Below are 25,871 nucleotides of genomic sequence, written 5' to 3'. Positions count from 1 at the left end.
CTTGCTTCTTAGTGACTTCTTGTTCTCTTCCCCTCGATAAATTAATTTTAAACTAGCAAAGCATATCATTGTCCAATGCTTCATTGAAATTTTTCTTGTATTGGTTACTGTTTCTTCCTGCCTAGAATATATGTAGATATTAACAGTGATTGATTTTCTACATTATAGTCTCTGGATTTTTTTTGTACTGAGAATCAAACTTATGACTCTCACTTGCCAGGCAGGCCCTCATACCACTGAACTAAATCCCCAGCCCTAATTGATTTCTTTACACTAATGTTTCTGTAATTGATATTACCCACAACCACTAAAGATGGTATTTCTAGCATACAGTAGCACGTGTTTCTTCTTACTAACATGCATTCACTGTTTCATATATAAGCCTTTCACTTATCCTCTTCATTTGTTGAACACTAACAGCTTTATTCCACATGACATTATGGAGCTACTGTACCTATTCCAAAGCATTACTTTTATTAAAGGATCATTTTGGCTAAAAGATTTGGCCCAGTGGGATTACGGGAGGGACTAATCAACTTCAGGGAATTAGTGGCTCAGAATAAGTTAGTTGTTAATTTTTTTGAAATGCAAAAGCACATATGTGAAAATGGTAAGCAAAATGAGGAAATGGATAACTTTTAAGAGGCACTGCACTTGAATTGCTGTTCACATGAGGAATTAAATGTCAGCCCAACCAAAATAGTCTTTTAGCGTTCTACTCAACGAAGCAAATAATTTTTATTACTTTCTGTACAGCTTTCATATTCAGAGGCTAAAGAGTTTCTCTAGAATTTTAAACTCATTAAGGGCTTGAGAACTTTTTAAAGTGTCACACAGAAATGTTATATACTGGAAAATGTATATTTGTAATCATTGATTTAAATTATGATTTTGGTTATAGCAGCAAGTAATTATTGACTTCAAAAGTGTCACTGACCTTTTAGTATTTTTTATAAAATAATAATAATAATCCCCAACTCCCAAAATTAGTGTAAGCCCTGATGAACTGGAGAATTTTACAAATTTGTCTTTCAAGAAAGATACCTTATGTGGTGGAAAACTGATGGTTAACTTGCAACAGCAGCTGAGCTGCATCAGCGTGGTGCTAAGTGTAGCTGGCCCACTTGAGGACTGTTGATAACATTTAAAAGTAGAACTGGAGAAGAACTTGTTGTTTGGTGTTGTTGCTTCTGCTCCATAAGTCATCCGGGAGAATCTTGGCATGCTGACTTCCTGCCATGTACTCGGCTGTTTGCATCAGAGGAGCTCCAGACCTCATTGTTGCTGAGGATGGCTGTGGTACCTTTCAGGGCAGCCCTGGTCCTTATTTTGGGCATCAATTGTTCACTCCAGTGCAGAACCCTCAGCCTGCTAGCACAATCCTTCATTCCACTGGCACAGACTTTCTAGCTTCCACCACTGACCTTTGGGGCCTTCCTAGTGAAGATTCATGAAACAGACTTACATGAATCATTGTGTGGTCTCTAGGCCTCCATTGGACTCTTGGGGGGGGGCATTGCGAGCTCACCCTGAGACGAAGCCAATGACCACTGGAAAGAAAAAAGTCATGTGATATCCCAGTCATAATACCAACAGGGATCCACCTGACCACCTGCAACTACAGCCAGACATGTGAGTATATGGCTCCAGCTAGCAGTCTTCAAGCTTCTCCAGCTGATGCTTGAGAAAAGGGATTTACCTTGTAAGTCTTGCACAAAATGACTGTCTTTGTTTTACAGTCCTCTGCTCCACCATCAGAGTTATCAAAGGGTGCACTGTCCTTGTTTTAAACTACTAAATTTTGGTACAGTCTGTTATGCAGCAATAGGTAACCAAAACAAGTTATACTGAGATGAAACTACTATAGGCTCCTTGTGATACACATACTGTATTGCTCAGCTTGTGCTGCCATAACAAAACACAGAGTGGCTTAAACATAAATGCATTTTCTCACAATTCTAGAGGCTAGAAGTCTAAAACCAAGGTTATGTATGATCAGTTATGTGTCTGGCTTGGTCTTCTCTTTATGTCCTTACATGGCCTTTTCTCTGTGTATCACATGGGAGAAGAGAGCATTCTGATGTCTCTTCTTACAAGGACATTACTAGAATGAGGACTCATATACATGACCTCATTTAATCTTAATTACGTTAAAGGTCCCATCTTCAAATATAGCCACCCTCAAAGTTAAATTTGAACAAATGAATTTTGATAGATTTCAAACATTCATATGTTAATTTAAAAACATATACATCTTAAATTTAAAAATACAAAAGTATTAAAAGTAAAATGATGGAAAAAAATCTAAAACATGGTAAACACTAATTAAATGAAATGTAATATTCTGGACTGAACATTTGTGTGCCCCCATTCAACTGCTGAAATTAACCTACAATATGATGGTATTGAAATCTTTGGAAAGTAATTTAGATCCTGGAGGAAGACACTCATGGATAGGATTAGTGCCCTTGTGAAAGATCCCTTATAGAATTCTCTAGCTTTCCTTCTACCAAAAGAGGATACAACATGAAGACACAATTCATAAAAAGACCCCCACCAGAACCCAATTATGCCAGCACTCTAAACTCAGACTTTCAGTCATCAGAACTACAAAAACTGAATTTCAGCCACTTAAAAGTTACTAGGCTAGTCAGAATTATGGTGCTTTGTGACAGTTGCCCAAACTAAGATACCTAGTAGAGCTATACTAATATTATACACAATAGAGTTTCAGTTAAGAAGTTGTACTAAAAATGAAAAGGCACAAGATTTACAGTAGGAAGGATTTTATTTGCCATAAAAACAAAATTATATAAAATTTGGTCACTTGTTATCATCCACTTCAAATCTCTCAGACAAAAGGTGAAAAATATGTAGGGGGAGAATATTCACAATCATAGTGGGAGACATTAACCTCTTTGTAATTGATGGAACAAGCAAGTGATAGGAATCAATAAGAGCATAGAAGATTTAAACAGTGCAAGACTAATTCCTAAAATTCTAGAAGCAAAGCAAAGATAATATATTCTGATAATGTCCCATCAGTAGTCTCAAATATGATGTGGGATAGTGGTAGGGAAGAGAAAAAGTGACACGAAACACACTAAGTTACTTGTCAGGAGAAATAAGGACATGGGAAAGTGTGAGAAAACAAAAGAAGACATTAAATAAGACAATGAGCTTTTATCAAGGAACAGTCACTGTGAAGCACAGAAATAAAATGTTGAGTGAGTCAGCTTTCTGTCCCTACAAAAAATAACAAAGATTTTTTTTCTGGCAAAATGGTGGAAAGATAAGAGCAGAATACAGAGGCTCCCTGAGACAGACAACTCAGATGCCAAAATAAACATTCCCCAGACACAGGCAAATGGATCCTCTTGACCCAGGAAAAAACTAAAGTGAAAAGAACCCATCAACCGTGCAGTCCCAGGGCTACTATTTGGAGCAGCTAAGATACGGTGCTCTTGCTGCAGAGCCACCTGAATTCCCATCATTTCAACTTGCGGGAACCGCAGTCGCACTGAAGTTGGAGGTTGGCGAGCCCAACAGAGAATGGAGCCGGCAAGGGACCTGCACTGACCCACGGTGAGTGCTGGTACTAAGACCCTTCCATGGGAAAGGGGCACCAATGGGATGACATTTTGGAATCAGGCAGGACTTGCAGAAACAAGGAACAGCAGTGACATCAGTCAGTTGTTCCCTTCCCAGATGAGATTGGTGGAGTATGCTTGGCCTGGGTCACGCCCCTGGCTGAGACCCAATAAATTGTCCCAAACCAATTCCCTACATGCAGCACACACTAATGCAATGAAGACCTCAGCAGGTTGACTGACCCAGAGGGGAGGGGCCAGTATATGCCGCCCCTGTTTGCACCTCAGTAGCACACTGGAAAGCCCTAGCCAGCAAGCTTCACAAGATCCATAACCAACAAGGAAAGGAACCTCCTCTGTACACCTATATAGAAGAAACCAAAACCATGACAAAAGGAAGAAACAAGAAAAAGTCCCCAGCCCCCAGACCTGAGAACATTGATCCAGAAGAGGTAAATACAAAAGAAACTAAGGGCAGCAAATATGCAATACCAGACACGGCATCAGTGGGCATAAAGAGATAACTTCAGGACCTCATAGACCAGCTCAAAAGTGAAATATTTAATCAAGTAAAGCAAGATATAAATAGATTAATAAAAGAAATGCTAAGCACCTCTCAAGAAGATGCAGACAGAAGAATGGAGGAACAGAAAAAAAGGAGAGAAATGTTTGATGAAGAATATAAAGAAAACATAGAATACATGAAGCAGGTCAAAGACATTACCAGGAAATAAAAACTCCATTGAAAGCCAGCAAAACTGCTTGAAAGAAACTAAGGACAGACTATCAAAACTTGAAGACAGGTTTGCAATGTGTGATCATGAAAGGAAAAAATTTCTTAAAAATAACAAGGAAACAGGCAGTAACAATACAAAGGCTCAAAGACAAGAGGATCTATAACTTAATAAAGAATGTGAATGAAGAATCAGGGGTACAAACAAAGGAAATACAAAGGCTATTCACAGAAATAATTAAGAAAAACTTCCCTAGCATAGGAAAAGGAAATGATATTCAGATGTATGAGGCATACAGAACTCCAGCCACCTACAACCAAAACAGAGCCACACTCAGACATAATAATCAAGAGCTCAGGGGCTGGGTGTTTAGCTCAGCAGCATAAGCACCTGCCTTGCAAGCAGGCAGTCATGAGGTTGATCCCTGGCACCGATAAAAAGGAAAACCTCCAAAAACAAAAATCAAGAGCTCAGAAATACAATATAAGAACAGAATATTAAAAGCCATCAAAGAAAAGAAACAGATCACCTATGAAGGAAAACCCATCAAAATAACCACAGACTTCATGACACCGACCATCAAATCAAGAAGACCTTGCAGCAAAGTATTTCAAGCCCTGAAAGAAAATAATCTCCAGTACAGATTGATGTACCCTGAAAAACTGTCTCTAGACATTAATGGAGAAACAAGATGGTTCTAAGACAAAGAAGAACTGGGGGAATTTGTGACCAACAATTCAACCCAACAGAGAATACTGAAGGACACTCTAGAGAGAGAGAAAAATACCAGGATTTCAGGAATAGTGGCAGAGAGGCCTCAATGAATGGAGCAGAAAGCGAAATGAAGGAGAAAACAAACAACTAATGGCAGAAAAAGAATACAACAGAGCCAGGTGTGGTGGCTCATGCCTGTAATCCCAGCACTTGGGAGGCTAAGGCAGGAGGATCGTTGCAAGTTCAAGATCAGCCTGGGCTACAAAGTGAGCTCAAGGCCAGCCTGAACTGCATAGTGAGACCCTGCCTCAAAAAGACAAAAAAAAAAAAAAGAAGAAGAAGAAGAAGAACACAACAGAAATGAGGCAGAGAAGGTTGGCTATAATCTCTAATATAGATGGCCTTGATACATTAAAAAAAGAAGAAGAAGAAGAAAGAGAAACACAGGCAGAGTAGATCAGGAGCTAGGGTCTGCCAAGATGTTCTTTATAGGAAATATAATTAATCTGAAAAAGGGTTTATGGACCGAAAATCAAATATGAGAAAACAATGCTCCATGTGACAGAACCAGAGAGTAATAGGGGCAACTCAACCAGCACCTGTAGATAGGTTGGAAAGACAGGTTTTAGTAGGTAAAAGAATACAACTTGAGATCAAGTCCAGGAGGGAGAAGGTCCAGAACCACCTAGGTAAACAGCAATCTAAAAACTGAGGGAGGTGGAGACCCAAAAAGGCACAGTTCACCCTGGGGGAGTGAAAGGGGAGGAATAATCTTAGAAAACAAGGCAGAGGATATTTTTAATAGTGTATCAGGACTTAAAACCCACATTACTCACACTGCTTTGCTTAGATAGATTATATTCTTTCCCAGTCTGTCTACTTGCACTAGATCTGAGGGCACAGACAGCTAACTAGCCCAAAAATAAGAGGATATAGTGCAGTAATCTCCCTTAATTTCTTATTAACTTAATCTGGCGCCCTGTATAACTTATACTGTTTCACCATGACTAATCTGAGTTAAATCTGGTTTGTTTGACTGCTGCTTGGTATTGACAGATTTTATTCAAAACTGTCACGATTGATAGTATCAAGTCTGAGAGTATAGGCAACTACACTGAAGATGACAAGATTCACTACAATACCCATTCTGGTTTGATTATCACCTGTTTTTGAAGTTTTACACTATCTACAAAGTTTTGTTTTCATTAATACTGTTATGTACTGCTATATTCAATTATACTATGTCTGATGATATAGACAATTCTACTGAAGATAACAATAGACAACACAGTAACCATTGTAGAACACCTTGTACAGTGGTTTTATATGACTTTTTCATTTCATGTGTTTATAGGAATATGTTTCGTTTTGTCTTGCTTTGTTTTTTGTTTCTCCCTCTAATATAGAAAGGAGAGAAATACATGTTGAGACTCATGCATGCGTGGAACCTACAAACAGTTTATAAGACCTGATCTTATAACGCATGATGAAATGAACAACCTTTTTAAAGAAAAAGAGACACTACAGTAACCAGTGCTGATCCCATAGTGTCATGATTTGAAATCCAGCAATACTAATACCCTTTGTTCAGAGTGATTTTAGCCTGCTTTGGTTTGTTTAATCTTAACATAAATGAAGGCATGGATAACTGCATGCATGCTTAAGTGTATAGGATTGATAACCATAGTACTAAGTTTTTGTTGGCTAGTTGAACAGAACTGTTTGCAGTCTCGCTGTTTGAATCCCCACTTTGTATGCTTCACTTTTGTAACTTGAACAACTATTTTAACAGGACAGTATGTAGTCATCAACTAGTGATTTCTTACAGTTTATTTTTTCTTTGAAAGTATGTATTAATTTTACCCTTTTTCTGTTTTTTATAGTCTTTCTTTAAATAAAATTTTAAAAATAATTGAAATAATCAACTTATAAAAAGAAAGAGTTTATACTTATAAGTAAAATAAATCACAGTCACGTGTGTAATAATGTTGTCTCTCTGGTGTGAGAAATTCAAAGAGTAAATAAGCACTAAAATGTACAATAGATATTGTGAAACAAGAAGAAACTGTTCACAAGGAAAAAGGAAGTAGGATAGGGAAAGGAAGGAAAGAAAAAGAAAAATGCACCTCAGTTGTGCTATTAGTGTCTCTCAGTTCATTGAAAAGGAAGGTTTGTGCCAATATCGATTGGAGAATTTTTTATGCCCATATCTTGTACTCTGAGTAACTACTTTAAAGATAACTATATGCAATGTACTAACTATTGATATTTTATTATTTTGTTATGAAATTTTGTTTTACCTTTTTTCCATAAAATTCTAAAACAGGAAAAAAATGAAAGTGTTTGTGTGGCTCACGTCTTTGGAGGGATTAGTTCATGGCTGTTTCTATCATTTTTGGGCCTATGATGAGCCAGCACATTGTGGTAGGAGCATATGGTGAAGAAAAACTGCTCACCTCATGAACAGGAAGCAAAAGAGAGAGAGGAAAGAAGTGGAGCTCCCATCATTTTGAGCATGCTTCCTACTTAGTTATTCCTACTACAATTATTCATGTAGCTTTATAGTTGTCTGAGTCTCTACAGCTGTTGATACAGGAGAGGGCAAAGATAAGTCCATCAATATTTTTAATTTGACTTATACAAAAAGGTGAAACTGGGTTTCACAGGCATTAGAGTGTTTTGAAGCAGGATGTAATCTATCTTCTTGTTTAATTTGGCACTACGAATACAGCAGAAACCATTAGAGAATTCCAGTCACACAAAACGACTTCTCTAAGTCCCAAGAAGTCAAGTTCTTGCCCAGAGTACATTAATGAGAGGCTGGGGATACAGCTCAGCGGCACAGTGTCTGCCTGGCAAGCATGAGGTCGTGGGTTCGAGTTCCAGTACCAAAAATATAGAGTACATTAAAGAGTAACAAGTTGGGCAGAGCTCATTCTTGTCATTAATTTTCTGGCAGAGTGTCACTGTTTAGATCCCTATCCCAAGCAAATCTCAGTTGGAAAATTGGCTTTGCATAGTCAGTGCTCAAGAAATATTTACTTATCAAATTGTCAATTTGGCTCATTTTCTCAATCTAGCAATTTCAATCATTTCCTACATTGGTAACTTATCGATTGGATCATTCACAATTTCTCATTCTTCTTCAGATACCAAACATCTCCAAAATAGAGTTTCTTATAAATAGCAGATTCCTAGATTATTAAAGACACTACTAAATGGAGTAAATTTTAACTAAGAGTTTGTGTTTCTTATAAAAGAAGCGTAGGCTAGGGATACAGCTTAGCAGCATAGCATTTTCCTGGCAAGCACAAGGTTCTAAGTTTGATTCCTGGTGCCCACAGAAAGAAAGAAAGAAAAAATGCTTTCTAACCACATGGGAACCTATTCTACCTTTCAAGAACCTTGACTTTAAAACTTAGTGAAGTATTTATTGGGAAGAAGAGAAGTGAACATCTGAATAGGTTTGCAAATATATGAAAGATAAATGCCTACTCTGGTAGCAAAACGTTGGCAAGAAAAAATAATGTTAATGTGAAATATACAACACACCCAGTTAGCAGTTATACGTTTTCACATTAAAGTTTTACCCCAAAGAAACAAACAGTGCACATTAATCAATGTTTCAGGATTGAAATGAGCATATCATAGGAACTGGTTTCCTTCGTTTATTTTTTCAGTAAATCATTTGACTATTTTATGCACTTTCTTCCCTTGGGGAAATAATTTCAATCTGATCTGACTTTTTAAAAAAATTACTTCATTGTGTGCAAAATATTTTTGGTATTTGTGAATTTACAAGATGTTCTGAACCTCAGAGAAAAATAAATAAGGGAAAATTAAAACAAGTCCAAAGCACTAAGTATATTTTTTAAAAAATCCCTTAAGTGCAGGAAGAATGTAGGTGGAATAGAGAACAACAACCAGACTTGGGCAAGAATTTACAGAAATGTCTGAAGGTGTCAAAAGTAATTTTATATGAAGAGCTTTGTGCGGGTGTTTATCTTTAAGATTTCCAGAGAAGTGAAAGAGCTGAAGAAAAAGACATCATAAAAGAGGATGGCTTATCAGAATTCAGGATTCAGCAAGCTTACTTTAGTGACTATCAGATTCACCATCCAGTGATAATTCCATGCCAGGCAAAGATCATTATAGGGGCTGAAATCATATAGAAATATGAGCAAGACCAAGTTCTCACCTGCATGAACTGCTTAAGGTGACAAAACTGTGGGAAAGATGAAAAATAGTAGTACTTTACAAAACCATAATATAATATTATAAAGAGGAATTTTTTTAGTGGCTTTGAAGTCAAAGGAAGATGAACATTTCTTCTTACCTATTCAACTCTTTCCCTTCAAGGATAACTTTAGTTCCACATCTGGTGTATAATTTACAGATGTGATACCATTATGAATCCCTGTGGATTTTAGTTTTAAAAGCATGTAAGAAGCATTGTTTTGCACAAAATAGGAAGCATAGCTTTCAGAGGCAAGTGAGCACAGTAGACAAGAGATAGATGTCAGAGTCATATATGTTTGATGTAAGTCCCAGGGTCACCACTGGGCAACAATGGAGAAGTTATTTAAATTCTCTCAGCCTCAGTTTCTCCATCTGCAAAACAAGAATACTAATTCCTATTTCACAGAGTCATGAGAAACTAATGAGACAATAACCATACTTAGGATGCTAGGGGTATAAACGTTGATACAGGTATATTAGTTGGCATTCCATAGATATTTTCTGAATGTAGTTTTTTTTTTTTTCTTTTTTTACCAGTACCAGGGATCGAACTCACAACCACCTGCTTTGCAAGGCAGGTGCTTATGCCGCTGAGCTAAATCCCCAGCCCCCTGAATGTAGTTTTTTTCCAGGTACTATTCAAAGCACTGGCACCCAACAGTGAATAAAGCAAAACTCTGTACCCTATAACTATGTACAATTGTAGCATGGCAATCAATTTTTTTAATTAAAAACTCAAAAAGGACAAAGTTCCAGACTTGATGCCTCTGTTCTCATTTGAACCAAAAATAAACTCCATTAGGAGAAATCATCAACTAGTTCTCATGGTGCTTCACACAAAATAGACAAGGAATTATAAGTGGTGGAAGAAAGATATGCTTGGAAAATCTTGCATTCCTGGGCAAAGAAAATAATAGTTACATAAACAAACCAATTACACAGTTAAGAAGCTCTTCTGGAATCTAGTCCTCTAACATTTCTTACAAGTTAAGTTCTTAGTCATTTAAAAGAGGATGGATAACCCAAAGTTTCCACCTTACCATGCCATGTTTTGATCACATGACCAAGAAATGTGTGGCATGGAGCACATTTCTGGGTTATAAGTGTGGCCAGGTGAGCTGAATCACTGTGTGGCCATTAAGTCAGTCTGGAGCATTTGACTGCCAGTTGGAAGGCTTGGTTTTCTGTTTGACCTTAGGACTGCAGGGGGTAACTATGTGCCCACGGTGCCTGCAGGATGCCAGGGAAACCCAGACACTCACCTAAGAGTCTCACTCCTTTAAGACTTAGGTTACTATTAGAATACATGCTTCTCTAGGACTGGTAGCAAAATACTGGTACTCTCTCTTTATAGTAGTAAAAAATAAGAAATTTTCTTAAAAAACCTCTAGTAGCTTTCAGTCTAATTATAAAGAAGTGTTTTGTTCACTGCAAGCAACTGGAAACTATACCTATACAGGTTTGGGGAAGCCTCCTTCTGAGAAACGTTTTTAGAACTGTGGAAAGACTGCGAGGAAGTTTATGAAAGATTGACCTGGGAGGTCAGGAAAACCAAGTTCTCTTTTTGACTGCAATTAAGTATCTGGTTGAACAAAGGAAATGATTTCTCTGAGTCCCAATTTACACACCTATAAAATGACCATGCACAGAGGCTTCTAAATCTGTTCAATAAACAATCACCCACCATATGCAAACTTCCTCATACAGTATTTAAAGGCCCTAAGCCAGAAACCAGGCATGGTGGTGCACATGTGTAATTCAAGATACTTGAGAAGCTGACACAGGAAGACTATAAATCCAGGAGCAGCCATGGCAACTGCGTGAAATATACTCTCAAAATTAAAAATGTTTTAAAAGGCTGCAGATGTAGCTCAGCGGCAAAGTGCTTCCTAGTACACACAAAGGCTTGGATTCAATTCCTTTCTCAAAATTAAATTAAATTAAATTTTTAAAAATAACCTACTATGACAGGACCTTTACTGCAACAAAGTACTTAAAACTGGATAATTTGTAAAGAACTGAACTCAGTTTCGGGGACTGAGTAGTTCAGGATCATGTCACTGGCAGTAGAAGGCCAGTGAGGGCTTTCTTTCTAAGTCTCCCAGAAGAAAGGAGCATTCTCATGGGAAGTCAGATCAAGAGGAACAGACTCCTTCCATCGAGTTGTATTACAACTGCATTTACCCATTTATGAAGATCAGTCTCTTAGGACCCAAATACTTCCCAAAAGACATCCTTGGTAACATCATGGCTCTGGGGATTAAGTTTCCAACCGATAAATTTTAGATGGACACATTCAGACCATAACAGATAGTTACACTTGACAATACGGACACTAAGGTGCAGAGAACCTCACTTAATTACACAAGCGTGTGAGTCAGAGGTATAATTAAAGGTTGTCTCCTGATTTTCGGTTGTGTCTTCCTATCAAAGTACAACTCTGCCTTTATAATACACTAGAGGATGAACTGGCTCTGGGTCTGAGAAAAAAAAATGACCCTGTCGGAACAAATATCTCACTGCCTACTTCACCTTTTTGTGTGAGATTGTCTCTGCTTTGTCACTTTCTTGGCTAAGCCATCTTCCTTTTTTGAGGTGAATAGCTTTAAAAAGTTAAGTCGTATATAGAGAAGTATATGAGTTTCATTCAATGGACATTCAGATGTATTATCACATAGACAGGGAATCTGTCTTCTCTCCACCTGTGCTCCTATGATGGTAAAGAATTGTGATCAGAACATGAGATGTCCAACATATCTGACCTAATCTTAGAAAACTCTCATACTCTTGGATAATCAACCACCATATCTATGATCCCACCAACAGGAAGCTGTCCATTCACTTCCTTGCTTAAGAACAGCCCTTTTAATGTCCACTCCCAAAGACCAATCCATAGACTGGTCATTAGGCAAAAATATAATCCAATCAATAAATTTACCAAAAGTTCAAGACTCCTCTGAATTGTGAAATACAGCAAAAATATATCATGTGTTAGCTAGGGGAAGATAGAGACTGGGTGAATAATCTCTTCAAGTTAAAGATATCTGAGATTGAAATTAATACATTCCTCCTTTAGAGGATTCCAGACTTGTCATGGATTCCAAATCATTTCCTGCTTCCCATTCTTTCTTCCACAGGAACCATCCCACTAAAATCTGCTCTAGAATTTCTGACAGTTGATCTTCCTAATGAATGTGTACATGCTGATGACATAGATTTTTCTTAAATTATTGAAATAGGTGACTCTCTCTTCTTTATACCCAAAGGAGCTACATAAAACTCCACAGAACTATTTCATCATACTCTATTCTGGCATTCTATTCTGTGTAATGCTGAAACTAATAATAATTTAGTATCCAGTTTGCTGATTCCCAGGCCTATTTTATTATTGCTGCATGTTACTTCTTGTCATTCTATTGACCACTTCCACAGGTGCAACTGCTATCATTTATAATCAAGAGTATGTAATAGGATTTACCAAGAAGAGATATTTAGTACCATGACTCACCTCTCAGTCCAAAGTCTATGATCTTCTAAGACCAATTCCATAATCTCTGTGGGTGGCCTTAACCCATCCCTAATTTATTTATTACCAAGAAGCTGCCTTTTTAAAACTATGTGTAGAAACTGCATTATTATTTATGATAGTAATGAATGTTCTCATGGTACAGAAGGCAAGCTTCCCTTGAGAGGAATTCCTTTGCTCACCTGATGAAGATTGGCCAGAAAAGTTGAGCCAGAAGCCTTCAAACTTCTGACCTACTCAAGGCACTTAGTTCTGCTGACTTTGTTTCCATCAACAATAATGAATTCTGTGTATCTCAGAAAATAACAAACCCTTGGTTCTTTCCCTGATTCTGACTCTCTGAGTTCCTACCTTAGCTCATCTAATGCTTTGAGATATCCTTTGCCACATATTTAAATTTAATGCTAGCATTTATTTCATTGGCTCATTAACTGCCCTCTGGTCCAGGTTAACCAATGACCCCAGAAAGATCTCCAGTTGCTCTGCAAGGGTGATGAGCAATTCTCACCCTGCACTTTAGCCAACAAAAACGTTGTGCCATTTTACAAGCAGCCAAAGTCCCAGAAGCCTACATGGTTTCTGGCATGATCCATGCAGAACAATAATAAAAATTTTATGGCCCTAGGGAGCCAACAGTCCCAGAAGTGCCCAAAGGCAGGTAAAACTGTTGTGTCCTCATTCAGCCTTGTGCCTTGACAGCTTTACCCAAGAGCACTTAGATATGAAGTACCAAAGCTATATACATTGTTTAAAAGTCCTGAACTTGGGATGATGACATACAGGTTCTGCCTATGTACATTTTATCTAATTGCATCTTGTCTAAAAAATTAAGGAACTATTTTTAAGCATAAAAGATAAATTAGCTTAACAGATGGGATGTTTTTATATCCCTGAAAAGCCAAGAAACATACATTCCACTACCTGTTGAGAACAAAACATTTGCTCATAAATATTCAGCTAGCATCTTAGCCTCTGCTAGCTTTCACTTTTCTTTGAAAAGATGTTCCTACTTCCCCATTACACATTCAGCAATGATTAATACACACAGGATACTGTCAGGAAACTGGGTGCCTTTTCAGAAGTTACCGTATGATTATAGATCCCTCTAGGTAGTTAACACGTTAGATGCTGAGTATGGCCACACGTATAAAACTAAGAACTGAAGATGTTAGAGGGTACCTCCAATAATCTAAGGGAAAATACTCTCAGAATTATTGATAATATTTACTCACTTATTGTAACTATAAAGGTAGGATTAATTTTCTTAATGTATACATTTACTCATGCAGGATTTGAAACTGTAAATCCCTATAATTAGGTGACACCTGGCATTCCAAAATGTCATAGAGTTGCCCAAAGGCAAAATTGTTGTCTTTTACTAAACAGGGCATTTATTATATCTATAAATGTATATGTCCATAACTTTTAATTGCCTTCACATCCTCTTTAGTTTCCTTAGATTTCTGGATCCTATAAATAGTAATCCGGACTAGCAAATAACACTAACTGGATGCTTTTATAAAACACTAACTAGATTTCCAAAAAACATGTACATTTCTTCAGGATCGAAAGATGCAATGTCCATGAAATCTTCTGGAAGAAAGGAAACTGTCCATGGAACCTTTGTGAAAAGAATATATATTATATATGATGATAAATACATATAGTATACAAATGATTCAAAACTTCCGTTACAACCTTCAAATAAAAAGGTATGTGCATCCCTTGTGTCAAAGCCATCACTCTGGGTTTACTCACATTCCTAAGTGATAAAGAAATTCACCAGTAGTCTAGGTAACTTTGACCGAATCATTTGTTTGATAGCACATTTATTCTACTCTCATCCAGACACACTGGGGTTAATGAACCCAGAGATCTTAGATTTTGCCTAATGGCTTTCACTGGGTGATTTTATCCAAGCAGGCTTTTCTATCCAGGCAAGCTTCCTCCTGTTTTTAATTCTGCACCTTCCCTGTGAGTATTCTTATGCCAGAGGGACAATGTGTTTTCATTTTACAAAGAAACATTACCTAAATTAATGTTTTCATAGTAACAATGTCTTCATCTTTATAGACCACCTTCCTTTCCTTGGAAGAAAAAGCAACAAAACATGTGCAAAGATCGCTTTCATCTGCCACCGAAAACCCTACCTTCTCCCATCCAAAAATGCCACCTCTCGGCTGCCAAGCGTATTCTCCACAATCCCTCAGCCTTCCCCTCCAGATCTTTTTTCAAAGTCTGACTTAATTCACCACAGTCTATCTTGAGATCTCTGGAGCTCAACCTCTAAAATGGATATAACTAATAAAAAAGAAGGAATTAGTTTTAAAATGCATAAAATATATAAAAATAAACCCATTAACTCTCCCAATATTACTTATGTAGCCATTGGTCCATAACACAAAAGAGAATTCATCTGCTTACAGTAGCATAGCAGCATACCACACTCAATGTGTTATTCTAATATCCTTAGAACTATTTTTTAAAAATAAAAAGAAATTGAAACTTAATATGTTGTACTTAAGCCAGTATTTCCAAGCTATTGTTTCGGTATATAATCAGGACTTTCAAATCATCAGTGAGATGTTTTGCATTTTAAAAAATTCTGTCTTGCTCATTATCCTTGCATCACGTCTCTTTATCTCTAGCAGCATTCCCAGTGCTCCTCTGGGCCACACAGGAAGAGCAGCACAAATCAAGGGTCACTCCCAGAACTCCCAGCTTTCAATGTGCCCATACCTATCAGAAGTTTAAAGGCCAGTCTTTCACAACTGCCATGCTTGTTTCTTTAGAGATTTAAAAACAAGTGTCTAAATTTTAACCTGCTTTTAAGTTCGTATTTCTGGTACCATGTCAAGAAAACAGAACCAATGTTAAGTTATGTATTCTTTTCCTATTTGCTACTATAACAAATTACCAAAAGCTTAATGACTTAAAATAAGAAAAATTTTCTGTTTGTATTATTACTTCAGGAGATCAGAACTCTAAAATGAAATAATAGGGATGTATTCCTTTTCCAGTTTCTACAGGCAACTTACATCTCCTGGTTCATGCCCGCTTCCTTCAGCATCAAACAAAGCTCAGCAGGCACAGTATCTTTAGATTCTGTCTGTCTGTCTGTCTGTCTGTCTCTCTCTCTCTCTCTCTCTCCTTCTGATCTATAAGTGAAATTCTGTCATCAAACATATCTAGTTATAATATAGAACTACAATCAACAAATACAACATCTTGGGTTAATCCTTACTTTTTCAAGCAATATTCTATAAAAATAAAAATGTAACCCAGGTTCAATGGCATGAGTACTTCAAGCTACTCAACAGGCTGAGGCAAGAGGATTACTTGATCCCAGGAACTAAGACCCTCTCAAGAAAAAATATAGAACAATAGATAACAGAAACCTGAGTAGAACTTTCAATAGGAGATTTTTAGAAATAGTTGAAGTGTATGCAATGATGACTTAGCCAAGATATGATGGGCATGTAATTTGAGGCTGCAAATGAAAATTCACCAGATAATATCTCTTTGCTTTTCCAAATGTTCCAAAGCAAATCTTCACACTCTTTCCCAGGTAACTAGTGCCACATCTAGCATAGAATATACTTCTTATAAGGATGCAATATAATCTTTGATGGAAATTCTAATATTTGCTAAATGTGTCATGAAGTAGAAAATATTTTAACTGAACAAATGCCTAACATTTGTTTAACAGGAAGACATAGTGCCCAGATCAGAATATTCCATAAATTCAATATAAATGCAAATTTTGAAAACAACTACTTTTTTCTTTTTTCTATTGGCATGCATTTGTACATATATGTGGTGTATACTGTGGGTAATTTAGTACATGTATACAATGTGTAACATCAAATCAGGGGGATAAGCATTTACTTCTTCCATCTCTTTAACCACTAATCATTTGTGTATGTTGGAAACCTCATATTCTGTTTTTCTACTCATTTTGAAACAGGTTATTTTAAACCAGATGTGGTGGAGCACACCTACCATTCCGGCACTCAGGAGGCTGAGGCAGAAAGATCACAGAAGGTCTGAGGTCAGCCTGGTTACATAGCGAACTGTAGGCTTTGTAAAGTGAGACCCTGTAATAAAAATAAACAAATACATGAATTCATTTTAATCAATCATTTTAATCAATGATTTAATCAATGCTGTGCTAAAGAAGAGTCTGAAGTAGTCTTTCCTCCTGTGTCCCTACTGAACTTCTGTTCTCTCCCCCAACCCCACCTACTCCAGTCTCTAGCAGACGCTATTCTATTCCATCCCATTCTTCTACAAGATTGACCTACTTCTTTCCACAAATAAATGATGATAGTATGTGGCACTTGTCTTTTGGGGTCGGGACTATTTCAGTTAGCAAGATGACTTGAAGTTCCCTTTATGTTGCTTCAAAAGACAGGATTTAATTCTCTTTTGTGGAAGAATAGTATATTACATAAATAAATATTTTCTTTACTATTCATCCCCTGAAGTGTATCTTGACTGATTTTATACTGTGACCATTGTGAATAGTGCTGCAGTAAACATGGGAGTGCAAATATCTTTTGGATAGGACTTTATTTTTTTGGATATATAAAACCATTTGTGGGTCATTTTGCTGGGTCACATGGTAGTTCTGTTTTCAGTTTTTTAAGGAATCTCCACATTAATACAACAGCCACTTCTAAGGGTTACCTTCAAAATAAGATCAGTACAGGAAAACAAGTCATTTGACTTACAAATTTGTAATTGATTTCTCTGTAACTCTGCTCTTTTAAGGTATTTTTAGACTTAGCCTTATGCAAAAATTCCATTTATACTAAAAGAGTATAGAAGCAATACTTGACACTTTAAAACATGTAATCCCAAATTACTTATACAAACATCCATAATCCCCACTGCACATTTCATGTGTGCTCAGGCTCTCACTCTCTTCTCTTTGAGGGATGGGCAAATGCATGCTGCCATAATAAAATACCTTAGACCAGGTGGATGATGCAAAAGTTATTTCTCAAAGTTTTGTTATCTCCAATTCCAAGATCAGGTTGTTGGCATGTTCCCACTTCCTGGTGTGCAGGTGGCCACTTTCTCACTATATTCTCACATGGCAGAAGGGTGAGAAGCTCTCTAGTGTCTCTCTTGTAAGGGCACTAATACTCCAATGAAGGTATAATGGCTGATACATTGTGTCAGTTTGAGACCTGTTTAGAAGCTTAACCACAATTTAGTAGTTCTATATGTAGGTTGTAGAGGACATGCCCTAGGGTGACTGCCCAGGAAGTTGTAATGGCTGATTCATTGTGTCAACTTGAGAGTCAGCAGGAGTCCAGGGTCCTCACTTTGTAAACATACTGAGCCTGTGCAAGAGGAGGGCATGGAGAAGGTATCAACCCTACATCCACCCAAGGGAAGGTATCCTGCTGACAATACCAGGGAGGAGGAGAGGCTTAATCTCTCACCATTTTTGCTCTTTGTACATGCTGTCTTCCACCACTATGAACATTGCTCCTCTGCCTTGCCACGTGGCTTTGAAGCCAGCTGATTATAGATTGCCCCCCCCCAAACTGTGAGCTAAATAAGCCTTTCCTCCTTAACTTTGGGTGTCAGGTAGTTTGTCTCAGCAACAAGAGAAAAATAACTAAGATTGAGGGTTATATCTTCATGACCTCACTATCTCTCAAATACCTTGTTTCCAAATACCACAACATTGTGTTTAAGCTTCAATGCATGAATTATACAGGGGCATAAGTCTATTCTATAGCAAGGGATATGCAGGATGGGGCGGGGGGCGGGGGGAAAGCCTCAGGGAAATATATATACTCTGGAAAACTATAACAAATTTATTTACCTGGCTGCTTCTCCCAGATGCCACTAAACTGAAGAAAAATAGTAAATATGATTGCTACTGAAAATTCACTTGTCAAATTTTATAAATGTGTCTTTAATGTGCAACTCCTAGATCATATTTTCTACTCAAAACTGTAGCTTTGCAGATAAATAATTATGTTCTTAAAATGTTGCCTAGGGAGATTGAGATTTCTTGAATTACAACTTTATTGTCTGACAATACTTTTAAAATACTTTTAGTACATGGCTGTAATCTCAGCACTTGGGAGGCTGAAGCAGGAGAATCACTGTGAGTTCAAGGTCAGCCTGAGTTACACAGTGAGTACAAGGCCAGCCTGCACTACAAAGTGAGACCCTGTCTCAAAAATTCTTTTTCAGTTTTTCTGAAATAGACACAATAAAGCTTTATAAGGCAGGAGATTCATTTAATGATTCCTGAACTAAAATATAACTGTGGTTAAATGAGAAGTGATTAAGAATTATCTATAATAATCATTTTTATTAAAACTTCAGAAATTCACTAAATTTCATTCATTTGTCTAAAGAGAAAATGTAATCATTAACCATAGTGCTTAAGTGGAAAAACTATCAAAAAGTAATTCTAATGGAGCTTTAATTTGAACAAATGCATGATTTAATAATGTGGCAATGGTGTTACTAAAATGTGGGTATTAACTTTCCAATAATTTCTAGAAATTGAAATGGAATCGGGTTGGCAATAACATGACATTTCGATACCAATGAAAATATTTTTTGTAATTACGTAAGTGATAAAAATAAATGTTTTATAAAAAGATTTGTCCAGGAGGACTTATAACTAGGAAAAACAATCATAATTAATAAGATTTCATGACGTGTACAGCAGCCAAAGATAACTTTTCAGGCCAGCTGAGGATGACAATTTCATTTCTGGTGTTAAATTCATAATATTTGACCACCTGCAGAGATTTTTAAAAACACTTTAAAAAATTAATTTTCCAAATATGAGTAGGCTGAGTTCCCCTCTGTTTACATGACTTCTGCTGTGCCAAACTAATGGACTTCAGTGCACGTTTCAGCTTTCGAAGCCGCTGTTCTATGGTGCAGGAGTAAGTGTGTAACCGCCATTTACCAGCTGGAAAAAGGAACATGGATCTACTATGTCTAAGTATATTATGGAATCTAGGTTGCACCTCCAAGAGAGAATGTGTCCAAAGCAACTAAATTTAAGAGGGAGCTGTAAAATTATCCAGTTGATGAGGAAACATCTTGACAGTTTGACTAGGGGACACAAGCAGAGCTGTGAGGCAGGGAACCATGCAACACAATATCAAAGATGCTCTTCTCACTCTTTGTGATGGAGAGCACTGCTGCATAAGAATATTAACTATAGCAGCATCAGAACAGAAGCAGTTTTGTGAAGTATATAATTATGCATGTAGTGTTCCATATACACAGCACTGATCTCTGAATTTATAAGGTCTACTGTGAATTCTGAAGTCAAATAATTATAATAACAATAAAAAGAAACTGCATTAACTAAAGTATGTTTATTTTTTATTCTACTATTTTGGTACCAGGGATTGAACTCACAACCTTGCACTTAGCAGGCAAGTATTTGAGGCGCTGAGCTAAATCCCCTGCTTTTCTTATTCTACTTTTTTTTTTTTTTACTTTTTCATTTTTTTTTATTTTGAAAGTAAACAACAGAACAAGTCAGAATAAAGCCAACTAAGATCGTACAGTGAAATTGGTACAGAACTTCACAGCAGGTTACCGGGATAACAGTAATAGGTGTTACAGTATATTTTGTTATCTTTACAATAGTTGTTCTTTCAATCACGTATATCAAAATGAGATGAAATATAGAACACTATAGAACTTATCAAAACAATACTGAATAGAGCAGTACCATTAATTAGAAAAGAGCAAAAAAGTAATAAAAATATTTGCCTTCAAAGAAATGGTAGAAGGAAGTCCCCCTTATTTGTTATGGTCAACCTCCCAGGAGATGCTCAGATTTCTGATTCCCATTTGCTAATTGGGGGGACAGCAGAAGGATGGTAGGGGAAGTGGGATGTTTGACTCTAGGCCGTGCACCAGTAAGTTCACTATTGCTTAGCAGGGAGGGGAACTGCTTGCTTGGTTTCCCAGGGTCCTAAGTTCCAACATGGTGTGGGTCTCAGGAGACACTGCTAGTTCTCCCCCTGGAAGGGCTGCATCTGCCACCCTGCCTCCGCTTACCAGGGAGGAGAGGTACTGGCTTGGCTTCCCAGAGTCCTAAGTTCCAACATGGCCTGGATCTCAGGAGACACTGCTGGTTCTCCCCCTTGGAAGGGCTGCCTTTTATTCTACTTTTAAGTATTTTGCTATTTTAAATTACATTTTAAGTATAACCAAATAATTCCCCAAAAACTGGGGTTTTTAGTGTCATAATGTTTTTTTTAAAATAAATCTTATTTCTTCGAGCAGTTTTAGGTTCACAGTGAAACTGAGTAAAAAGTAGTTACCAGGTATGTCCTGCCTCCTTCACATGGGCAGGCAGGCACACATGTACACACACACACACACACTCCCCCCAGCAGAGTGCTTCAGGTGTTATAATCAATTACACTGACACATCTCTGTCACTCACAATCCATAGTTTACATTGAGAATCTCTGTGTAGCACAATCTGCAGGTGAAAGCAAATGTATAACAACATGTACCCATCATTTTAGAGTCATAAAGAATAGTTTCACTGTTACAACAATCTTCCGTGCTCTACCTCTTCATTCCTCCCTCCTGCTCTACCTCTGGCAACCTCTTTTTATTGCCTATAAGTTTTGCCTTTTCCACAATGTCCTACAGTTGGAATTTACCATGTGCAGATTTTTCAGATTGGTTTTTTGTATTTACTGACATGCATTGTCTTTTCACGTGTAAAGGTAGATGCTGGAAATTGATAACATGTATGGGGCTAAAGCAAGGCCTGCCCCAAAAACACAGAGCCCAAAACAAGCCAGGTAAACAAGCTGTTCCAGCTCCAAGAAGACAAGGGGCCCAGGCGAGCCAGGCAAACAAGTTGCTAGGCAGCTGGTTGAAATTGACATTCTTCTTTCAGGGGTATAAATACATGTGCTACAGTGGTTGGGCAGTTCCTTTCCTCCCATCAGGAGGGTAAGGACTCCACCTGACCCCAGCTTTTGTCATCCTCTCTTGGTCCTTCACCCCAAGAACCTTAAGAGCCTCATGGCTTGTGGCACTCATGGTTTGATAACCCATTTCTTTTCAGTGCTGGACAATACTGCATTGTCCATGTATCCATTTACCTAGGGAAGGATAACTTGGCTGCTCATGTGTTTTGATATTACAAACAAAACTGCCATGATTGTCTGCATGTAGATTTTAATTCGGATGTAACTTTTCAACTTATTTGGATAAATTCCAAAAAATGCCATTTTAGCATCACATGATAAAGTTGTTTAATTTTTAAAGAAACAGCGGAACTGTCTTCCCAGTGGCTGTGCCATTTTGTACTCCCAACAGAAATGAATGACAGTTTCTGTTCTCTACCTTCTCCTTCAAATTTGTTGTTACCTGTGTAGATTGATACAGTAAATGTATTTATTATAGTAACTTCTTGCTTTTAATTTACAATTTCAATGATTTGAACATCTTTCATATTTTTACTTATCATCTTTGGTAAGATGTCTCTTCAGATCTTTTGCCCATTTTTAATCAACTGTTTCTTTTCTTGCTGAATTTTAAGAGTTTTTTGGTACATTTTGGCTAGCAGTTCTTTATCATGTATGTTTTTTATAAGTATTTTCTTTCAGTCTTTGTCATAATTTCTAAGTGTAATGATGACCTTTCAGGAGGGGAGCCTTTATGGAAATAAAATCATTTTGAAAGAATTCTATGGGGGCTGGGAATTTAGCTCAGGGGCATAAGTACCTGCCTTGCAAGCAGGCAGTCGTGAATTCGATCCCTGGTACTGATTAAAACGAAAAAGACAAAAAAAAAAGAATTCTATGATTAAAAATGTAAATAAGCATTTTTTTCATTTAAATAACCATTATTGAGGGTGCAATGAAAATGCTATAAATCAGATTTAGATATTACTTCATTAACTAAACTATTATAGTTAGTGAAATTAACTGGAATCCCTACATAATTCCCTATATCAGAGAAGACAAAATTTTGTTAGGATTGGTGCCACTCAAACATGTCATGAAGAGTCAGCTGCAACATCATGTGATTTTTATCAAAATACAGGCCAACCTTTGGTGGAACAAGAATCACTAAGTGTTTCTTACCAGAAAAGGGGAGACATAGCATCTCAGACTTAAAGAGCCTTGCACCAAAGCCTCCTTAACACTATACATAAGCTTTATTATATATAGTATGTTGTTAGATTCTGTTGCCTCTGAGAAAAATTGATTCTCACTAGAAAGGGAAAACATGAATCACTAACAGTAGTCAATGGCTATCTAAACAGATAATACCACCATACCACAACCACGAGCAGTGATGGAATCAAACACACCAACACTGAGCAATTTAAATCCTTTCTCAAACAAAGTATGATCACAACATACCAGAAAATACAAAGTCAGTATGTATCCCTGAGTTCCACTGTCTATGCTGTCCACTGTAATTAGATTAAACTAAAAGGAATTCACTTCAGGATATCAAAGAGGTGTCATACTTATTGAAAGGCATGAAGATTGGTTTTGGGGCTAACATTCTAAGAAAACACCCTAAAGCCATGTTGCTGAACAGAGCTCCTGGGCCTGCCATGGTCAGGAAACTGTGAAAGCAAGGATTTGTACTACAGCCCAGCTCTAAACCCAGACCGGCCGTACCACCATCCACATGCCAAAGAATGAAGGCGCTGTGCCCTGTCCCTTGATGGCAAGAGACCTTGTGTGGAAGATCCTACCACAGCCCCTACAGGAAGACCTACTCTATCTGCCAGCAGAAACAGCGGTGTCAACAGCAGTCACTCCCTACTCAGCGTGCTCCACTTCTACCATTCAAAACTTGTGCAGTTATAAATGCTTGCTGAGATTTAAATCATGCCTAAAACCTAAGCTTTAAGGGAATCTAAAAACAAATATAGTTCCAGAGGCTACCACCTCAGCCATTCCAGCAGCCATGACAGAAAGGTAGAAAAGGTAACTGAGCGAGTGGTTATGGTATCCTCACCCACTCGGAAAAAAGAGTAGAAAGAATGACTTTCAGAGGAAAGTTGGATGTGGTTCCTGAACTCTTAAGTATAGAAGCTCTGGACTCAAGGTGTAGAAGGTTTTTTTTTTTTTAGTAACCGCCATAGCAAAGAAGCCCATCAACATCAGAGCAATAGGAAGCCTGTTTCTCGTTTCTCATGTGTAAGGAGCACAGAGATATATGGAGTATGGAGTATGAATGTTGGCTCAAAGGCCATGCTCAGGATGAATAGGAAACTCCACTTCCCAGAGATGCTACGAGTGTGCAAGGTGGCAGAATCCCCCGTCTTCTGAAATCCCTGGAAGCCAGGATGGGGGTGTATCAGTGGTACAGCACTTGCTCTGCGTGCAGAAGGCCCTGGCTTCGATTCTCAGCACTTCAAATCAAATCCTGTCGGTGCATCCTGAGTGTGATATGTATGCTGTCTTCACACATAAGCCAACGGAGCCTCTACTAAAAAGATTAAAACGTAACTAGGAAGTAAACCACCTGAACAAAAACACCACGAAAGAACAGGAGCACAATGAACAAAGGAAATCTACTTAACCATTAGAATTTATAAAATGAACAAACAGATCTCTGAAAATAGTATAATTAAAAACCCCAAAGAGATGAGAATAGGTAGATGTGGTAGATAATACCTCTGTACAAATAAAGCCAGGATGACATCAATGGGAAACAGAAACTAACTAAACAGACCCTCATGTCAACCGGAAACTCTTCACTTTATTTAACCTCAATCCCGAACACCAAAACGTAAGAGGTGAAGGAACAGGCCATAAAATATCCCTAAAGACTCGCGACTCCCCCAAGGCAGACCCAAGGGACATGGAGGAAGAGGGCTGAACTGTGTGAAAGGATTAAAGAGGAAATAAAGAAACTCAGTGAGTTCAAAGAAACATAGCCAAAAAAGTAGAATCAATTAAGAAATGTTGTTATAGGACAAACAAATTAAAAAATGGTATAGGCGACCAAAACAGTTCAAAACACAAATGGAAAATTTTGAATGATGCGGACTCCATGAAGATTCCAAACATTAATACTAAAAACAAAGGAGCCTGGAGAATTCACAAATACCAGAAATGGACAACATTGAAGATATGGTTTCAGAAATTGAAAAAAAAATAGAAATATACGATAATTTAACTCAGAGAAGCCTTAAAACAATAAGCAAGAAAAATTCATCTAAAAGGTACTACATGATGCTGAAAAGACTAATAATGTTAATTAGAGTTACAGAAAAAATTAGAAGACAGAACACAGGTAATAAAAACGTCTATTTACAGAAATCATGGCAGAAAACTTGCCAACTATGAGGAAAAAACTCAATGTACAAGTAAGCAAGACATATAAAATGCCAAATAACTACGAAGAAAAAAAAGCCTCCCCATGACACATCATAGTCAAAATCTCAAGTGACTTACAAAAAGATAGAATCTTAAAAGCTATCAATGAAAACTAAAAAATCACTTATAAAGATAAACCCACTAGGATTGTCACAAGTTTCTCAATACAAACTGTAAAAGGCCAGGAAGCTTGGAGTGAAGTCTTCCAATCTCTGAAAGAGAACAACTTTCAATGTGGACTAATATATGCTACAAAATTTTCTTTTAAAAACTTATGATGAAATAAGTGCATTTCATGACTGAAAAAAAACAGCCATAAGAGACATGAACACAAAACAAGGATTCAACAAATACTCAATAACCTAGGCAGAGACAATGAAGCCAATAAAACCAAAAACGTGATTGAATAATACATGAAGTAAGTGAATGATTAAACACAAAATGAAAAATAAAGAAGTCAACAACAGGGGCTGGGGATTTAGCTCAGCGGCATAAGTACCTGACTTGCAAGCAGGCAGTTGTGAGTTCAATCTCCGGTACCGATAAAAATGAAAAAGACAAAAAAAAAAAAAGTCAACAACAAATAAAGAACAAATGACACATTGTCAATACCTTTCAGTAGCAACTTTCAATGTAAATAGCACAAATACCTAATTAAAAGACACAGACTGGAGGACTAAATCAAAAAACA

The 25,871-nt window shown here is 37.3% G+C and overlaps 1 long non-coding RNA gene across 1 annotated transcript in view; it reads right to left on the bottom strand.

Moving 5' to 3' along the window:
- The window catches only part of LOC134476709 (uncharacterized), a 59,580-nt gene that overhangs the window by 27,642 nt on the left and 6,067 nt on the right, over window positions 1–25,871 (bottom strand). Inside the window, exon 2 of the long non-coding RNA XR_010048517.1 lies at window positions 16,806–16,900. This is a non-coding gene — a long non-coding RNA (uncharacterized LOC134476709). The remainder of the gene's footprint in view (window positions 1–16,805; window positions 16,901–25,871) is intronic.

The sequence above is a fragment of the Cavia porcellus genome, unplaced genomic scaffold, assembly GCF_034190915.1.
Source record: "Cavia porcellus strain 051 isolate PalLab524CR breed Dunkin Hartley unplaced genomic scaffold, mCavPor4.1 scaffold_7, whole genome shotgun sequence".
NCBI classification, from domain to species: domain Eukaryota; kingdom Metazoa; phylum Chordata; class Mammalia; order Rodentia; family Caviidae; genus Cavia; species Cavia porcellus.
This window is presented reverse-complemented; position numbering and strand designations above follow the sequence as displayed.